Source organism: Alnus glutinosa, chromosome 3 (genome assembly GCF_958979055.1).
Source record: "Alnus glutinosa chromosome 3, dhAlnGlut1.1, whole genome shotgun sequence".
Classification (NCBI taxonomy): domain Eukaryota; kingdom Viridiplantae; phylum Streptophyta; class Magnoliopsida; order Fagales; family Betulaceae; genus Alnus; species Alnus glutinosa.
Window position 1 is genome coordinate 14,190,812 of NC_084888.1, and position 7,657 is coordinate 14,198,468.

Genomic DNA, 7,657 nt, shown 5'->3' on the forward strand with positions numbered 1-7,657 from the left:
GTGTAGAGATGGGATTTGCTGCTTCTTTTCTTTCACAAAGACCTTCTTTGGTTAATTAAGTCTTCTTGCATGTCTATTATTGCTAGGTGCTGCAAGTCTCCATGGTGGGGTCACATGTCTCTCTTTTGTCTTTTATATATATATATTTTTTTACTTTTGCTTTTTCTCACTTCATTTACAAAATGCCCCACTTGTCCAATTAATTTGCAATTCCACCAAAATATCATCATTTTTTACCAATCACCTGCAAAAATACTAGAACACCAAAACTAACCAAAAGTATTAGAACATAACAAAACTAAAGGTCTAACTAATGTAAATTAAGGGGTCCAAATATACACTTTTTGGCACTCATCACCATGTAGCCCTTTTTTCCTTTCATTCGAGTTGCCATCGTGTGGAAGGCTTCATAAGCAACCAATATGTTATCAGAGATGATTGGCTTGGGACAAAATCACTTTGGTGATGGGAAATGATCCAAAGCAGCACCAATCCGATTTGCTAAAACTTTGGCAATGATTTTATAAAGGACATTGCACAAGCTTATTGGCCGAAATTCATTCACTGAATCAACAGTTTAACTCTTAGGAATCAAAGCTATGTAAGTAGCATTGATGGAAAGATCAAACTTACCATGATTAAGAAATTTAAGAACTGCTACTCTAATTGCTCCCCCCCGCCGTGTCCCAATGCTTCTTGAAAAAGCACACCCCAAAACCATCAGGCCCTGGAGCCTTTAAGGGTTGCATCTGGGAGATAGCTTTATCCACCTCATCAGGTGTGAAGGTTCGATGAGTCCTTCATTCATGGCCTGATTGACCCTAGGAGGTACCACTGATAGGCATTCTTCAATCTCCCTGGTTTCAGCAGAAGAAAACAACTGCTAGAAGTGCTGAACAAATGCCCTATCCACATCTTCTTGTTGAGCCCATTGAATTCCTTTAGCGTCTTTAATCTTCTTGATATGGTTGGTTCTCCTCCTCTGATTGGTCCATGCATGGAAATATTTTGTGTTACAAACTCCATACATGAACCAAATTCTTTTGGCCTGCTGTTTCCATTTAGTATCCTCCATTTCTAGTAACTGATTGATGTCAAGTTGCAATTATTTGATGCTGGCCATATTCCCTGGATGTTCCTGGCTTTGCATCTTCTCCAGGCGTTTAGTAAGGGACTTAATCTTCATTCTCATATCCCCAAACTTCGAAGAACTCCACTCGGCTAGGGCCTTCTGACAGTTTTCAAGTTGTAACTGGATTGTTTCTTGTTGTTGGTCTCCTCCCACTCCCCTGCTCCAAGTAGAATTGATTACCTTCGCACATTCCTCATCTAGGTTCCAGCTAGCCTCGAATCTGAACAACCTTGGCCGCCTATGTGTCTGAGAGTTAGGAAGGAACCTGATTCGCAGAGGTTTGTGATTCGATGTTCTAGTAGCAAGTACTTCCATTGCAACATCCGGGAACATGTCGCACCACCCTTCGTCAAGGCCCTATCTAGCCTTTCCTTCACAAAGTCAGCATAGTCCCTTTTGTTATTCTAGGTGAACCTAGAGCCCCGGTAACCCAGATCCCCCAGCAAGCAATCGTCCAGAGTGGATCGAAAACTTGCCATATGGGACTCAGCACGGGTTGCACCCCTTACCTTCTCAGCAATGTTGGTTATCTCGTTGAAATCTCCCACAACAAGCCAGCCTAGAGGGTTTAAAATACTAAGGTGGAATAGCAGTTGCCATGACTCTACTCTATGAATTCGGTCAGGATGGTCATAAAAACCCGTAAACTTCCAAGTGAAATCAAAACCAACTAACGAAATCTTTGCACTAATGTGATGCAAAGAATAGTTCAAAATAGCCACCTCCTTAGAATCCCTCCACAGCCGTGCAAGCCCCTCCCCCCCTTCTCCCCACTGGTTCCATAGTAAACATTCCTTCGAAACCCAATTTATTTATGAGATACTGTAACTTCACATTCTGCATTTTTGTCTCAATGAGAAACAAAAATGTTGGTCGCTTATCCTTCACCAAATGGTGAAGATCCCAAACTGTGCGATGGTTCCCAAGCCCTTGACGGTTCCAACTCAAGAATATGGTCATTAGGTTTTGTACAAAAAGAGAAGAAGAAGAAGACCTAACTCAAGAAATAGAAACAAAAACTATATTTTTTGTCATCCTAATCTCTTATATTTATAACATTATATGGAAAATCGTTAACTTGATGCTAGCATGGACATTGACATTGTATTGGGTTCTAACATAAACCCTAGAATGTCAAATGAAACATAAATGACAAATGAAAAATCGTTTACTTTGATGATAAAGTAATAGAAAGATCAATTTGAAACTTAGACAAAATTTAAGGACCTTATCTTTTAAATTGAAAACTTAAGAACTAAATCTAAATCAGATGAAAACTTAGTGGCTAAATATGATTTATTACGGATTTAATTAAAGAATATTGACTTTTTTTTAAACAAATTTTTTTTTTAAGAGGCCTTAATTATACCGGTACTACTTGAGAGCCCTTTTTCACTGGAAATCTTAGGCAACCGGCTTATTGGCGAAAGAGCTGGCCATGCATTGTAGTTTCTTGCAACGCGAACAATTGGTCCAATTTGGAATTAGAGTTTGGTCAATTAGGCAATGGTCTAACTTAAGGTGAGGTTCCGTTTTGCCAATAAACAATCACCGGAGAAAGTATGAAATGAGATTATTTGTCTTTTTGTGATGAGAGTCTTCAAAGATTCCATATAGAAACGTATAATATTCAACCTACGATAATTGCCATCCCTTTCACAGCCGATGGACCTCTCCTCATTTAACACATTTTGTGTAACCACAAATGTGAACGGTCAAATTTGGTAGGAAGACAGCTTGGCGCGTATGCATTTAATTATAAGGACGTGCTCATAAAACAACTAGAAAAAAGCTATTCTTTTTTTTTCTTTTTTTTTTTGTTTGAAAGGAAAAAAAGCTAATCATGTCCTCTTCAAGCATGTGGTCTACGTTTTTTTTCTTTTTTCTTTTTTTTTTTAATTTTTTCATGTGATCGCTATGAGTCCCAAGACTCCCAACGTCCATCTGGGCGGTGTTTATCTGTTGAAAATGCATGCCTAAAAGTAGTGTCTGGACCACCTCGCTGAGGACCACCGTGGGTCCAGATCGTACTCGATTGATAGCAGGAATTTATATACTATTTCTAATCCTAATAATTAATGCCACTTAAACCTAACCGTTGCGCCTGAGCTGGCATCTTCCCCATAGCCATAATCAAATGAGCTTACTTCTATCGTGTTATGCTGAGACCATAAGCTGCCACTCAAATTTCTACTTTTTAAAAAGATACATATTAGTATAAGTTTTCGTATAAAATAAAAAGAATCTTACTTAATTTACTAAAGTGTAATCAAATGCGTGCCTTTTGTTCTTTCGTTTACAAAAACAAAAGATGAATTATTACAGCAGATATATAGAAAATTAACAAACTTAAATCTTGCAAACATAGCGTCCACCTCAAAAATGTCACTAAATTTGATTAATAAAAATGATTATTCTGAAACAGATTTAGATGAAATAGAACAACAATTTATAAAATTAGCCCCTTAGAGAAGAAATGATACAATTTGAATTGACAACTCAATCATTACATCAATTAATAATTCTCCTATAATAAAGTTTGTAATATCTCACATATTATTCAATTCTATACTGGCCTTTCTTTCATATATAGGCTATATAGCTGCATTTTCATTTGAGTCTACAGAATGGATTGTTTTAAAAATACATTAGTTCTATTTAAATATATTTTAATGTTCCGTTTGTTTCGGCGTATATTTTTTGGAAAGTCATTTTTTTTTTCAGGAAAATTTTTTTGTCAGAAACATTTTTCGATGTTTGGTACGTACAGAAAATTACAAATATTTTTTTATATTTTCATTCAATCATATTAAATTATAAAAATTAATTTTTATTCACAACATAAAAATATTAATGTAAAATAATATTAAAAATAAACTAAAAAATTATGTTTAATTAAGATATACACATTGACTAACAATAATCATATTTTTTAAAACTGAGATTATTTTAAAAAGTTATTTTTAAAGTGGCTTACCATTTGTGCTCGCCGGAATCCGGCCATTTGGCTGGATCCCTAGAATCTGGCACAATATCATCGGAATCTGGCGACGGTGGCCAAACTTCGCTGAATTTCGATAGAAATTTTCAGATTTCGCCACCGGCCGAATTTCGACCAATGCCAGAATTTGGCTTGTCGGAATCCAACGATGGTCGACTATTGGAACGTAAAGGTTAATTCCGTCGTTTAAAAAATGGTCGACTGCGTCTACTGTTTGAGAAAAATGATTTACGCTTTAAAAAGTGTAAATCATTTTTTAAAATTTACTAAGCATTTTTGGTTGAACGGAAATTATTTTACTGTTGATTATTATTTTTGCCCTAATCAAACACCGAAAAATATCGAAATTATTTTTTAGAAATTATTTTACGTCTAAACAAACGTAGCATAAGATATATTTTTCTATTTTTTTTAAAGTTATTTAATGTGACATAAAAAGTTAAGACTGTTTTTATATTTTTAAGAGCAGATTGTGTTTAAATTATTTGTTTAATATTTTTATTGTTTTTTTAAAAAAAAAAATAAAAAAATAGATAACAATCATACCCGTATATTTCAAAAAATTTGTTGATTACGTAGAAGGTGTCACGGCCGCAATCGTTCCTTCAACCAAAAAAACCTCAGAGCATTAACCACTGTAGGACCAAGACGAGGGACCACCGTGGCCCAGAGCGTATCCGATTCGCATTTAGTCTCTTTTATAAGCAATTATAGTCTCACCCTCCCTCGCAGTCACATAATCAGATAAGGTTGTTCCCATCATGTTACGGTGAGGGCATATAAGGGCCGTCGATAATTAAATCATAGTCATTCAATCTTTCAATGTCACATAAATTTGATAACTTGTCCTTTGTAATGGATGCTGGAAAAAAAAGGGGCAAAAGAACGTGAAGTATGTGGGGATAATTGTCCTTTTAAAATTTCTCATAGTTATTTTTTATTTTTTTAATAAGTAATTTCTCATAGTTATAAAACAAAAATAAAGTAAGTTATCTATGAATAAAAAAAGAATATTGGTGGGACCGTCACTTTGATTACCTTGACTAAACTTTATTAAAGTTTAGTAATCAAGATTAGATGACTCAGGTCTACATAATTGGGACTTCACCTTTCTAGTAAAATATTCTCCCAATGGCCCAAGCAAACCTCATTAAAAATGACAAAAGCAAAAACAAAGTATAATCAAAAACATTAGATGACTTGGTCCTGATAATTGAGACTTTATTCTTCTCTTAAAATATCCTACAAAAACTCCACGCAAAGTTGCGAACCACATTGAGTATAATGGTGGCAATTCTAGTTCGTCCGGTGAGTTTGGATCGTGTCCAAGAATAAATTTAAAATTATATATGTTGAGTAATTTTAGATGTTATATTCATATTCATTTTATGTTCTTTTAAAATTGATGTACCTTTTAAAATTACTATTTGATCAAAATTTAATAGTAATTTTAAAAGTTATCTTAATTTTAGAGGGACATTGATATAACGTTTAGAATTACTCATATATGTCAATTATAACTCAATCTATTTAATTAAATGAATCATACCCCTCGACTCTAACTCAATAATTTCCTATTAGGTTTGGGTGTCGTATAAAAAATTATCAGCGCACTAAATGTTGTGTATCAGATTCAGGTCATGTCGATATATTGACGCAATACTATATGTGTCAACTCTAACCTAACCTATTTAATCAAACGAGTCAGACCTCTTAACCTCAATCCATTAATTTTGTTTTGGATTAATATTTGATTCGCAAGTCGTATTAAAAATTAACAGCCCTAATTAATTATAGGACGAGAAGAAAAACCCATTAAACAATGCCTTAAAACTATTTTATAGTTTTCTTAACAATATGAAAATGCTTAAGAGTAACGATGGATATAATAATTTTATCTCATAACTATTGTACAATGTTGACGTTCAAGTTTTACATAATTATTTATTTATTTTTTAAATAATGACTAATTTAGTAATTGGTAGGAGTGACAAATGACAATTTGTATTCGTATGTTGATGCATGAGTATAAGACTATATAGGTCAACTATGATCTAACCCATTTAATTAAATGGTTTAAATCCCTCAATCTTAACTCTCTAATTTTGTCTTGGATTCGTATCGAGTTCGCGAGTTATGTCAAAAACTGTCTTTCATTATGTCACGTACGGATTTAAGTCATGTCGAAGCATATGTATAAAACCAAATAGGGTTAATCAAAACCCGACGCATTTAATTAAATGGGTCAAACTTCTCAGGGTTAACTCTTTAATTTCATGTTGGGTTCGCAGGTTGTGTAAAAAATTATCAACTTTAATAATTAGTTAAAACAGCAACATCCCTATTATAAAATAATTGTAATATAAAAATATAATTTATAACATTACTCAATGTCTAATTCATGATGCGCCTAAAGTCATATCCGCTTACCGAATGTAATTGTTAACATTTTTCAATGATTAAAATTTTTATAGACTATGAGCATCCGACAATGAAATTTACGAATTTTAAATTTATATTAATTTTAGGGATAATTACACTTTACCCCCCCGTTTTATCCACGGGGTGGCGATTTACCCCACAATGTACCAAAATTGTTAGATGACCCTCCCGAACTTGTCAACGTGTGGCAAGTTTAACCTTCCGTCTACTCACCCGTCTATTTGGAAGGAAAGTCAGTCATGTGCGTTACACGTGACCATTTAATGCATTTTTCCTTTCCAAAATACCCCCGTCCCCATCAGATATTATACCCACACGTGTTCACTGTAGTACCACCAACTTATGCATTTCTCCTTGCCAATGTACCACCGACACCAAGATCGTCCTAGCCCTAACTGGCCGGCTCAAGAACTTTGACTCTAGCGTGGGACTGAGCTTCGAGTCCAACTTTACACGACCATTCTCGCAGAACAAGTATGTCGGCTCTTCCTTCCTTTCTCAAGTCATGGATACTTTATCTCTCATACATGGCTTCCACGATATCTACATCTGCAAATTCAATTCTTCCACGACGTGCATGTTTCTTTCAATTTCTACAAGACCGAACTCTCACAATTTCTCTCCAAAAAAACAAAGACTTGCAGCACCGAATCCATGGATGAGAATCAAGGCTCATGGCACTTTCCATAAAGGGTAGGGCCGATATACACGCCATTTCCAAATCCATGCAGCATTGACACCCGTTATTCTTCAACCTGTAGCCGTGCACCAAATCAAGACATGTTTTCTTTCCATATTGCAGCAGAAGACACGTGATCTTCCAGACTTGAAAAACTGAGAAACACTCTCACTCAAGGATCACACGTTTTCCTTTAGATATTCAGCACCGAATGAAAGACACACCCTGCAATGCACTAAAACGGGAAGGAAGAGCTGTTGGGCAATCTATCACAATCCAATGGCGGTCCATCCCAATCGTGGCCAGCCAGTGTCCTAGGTGCGGTGTTGGTGCAATGGGTGCACCAATGTACCAATCTCTGCAGTGGATGCTTCAAAATGAACATCAGTTATTGGATACTTCC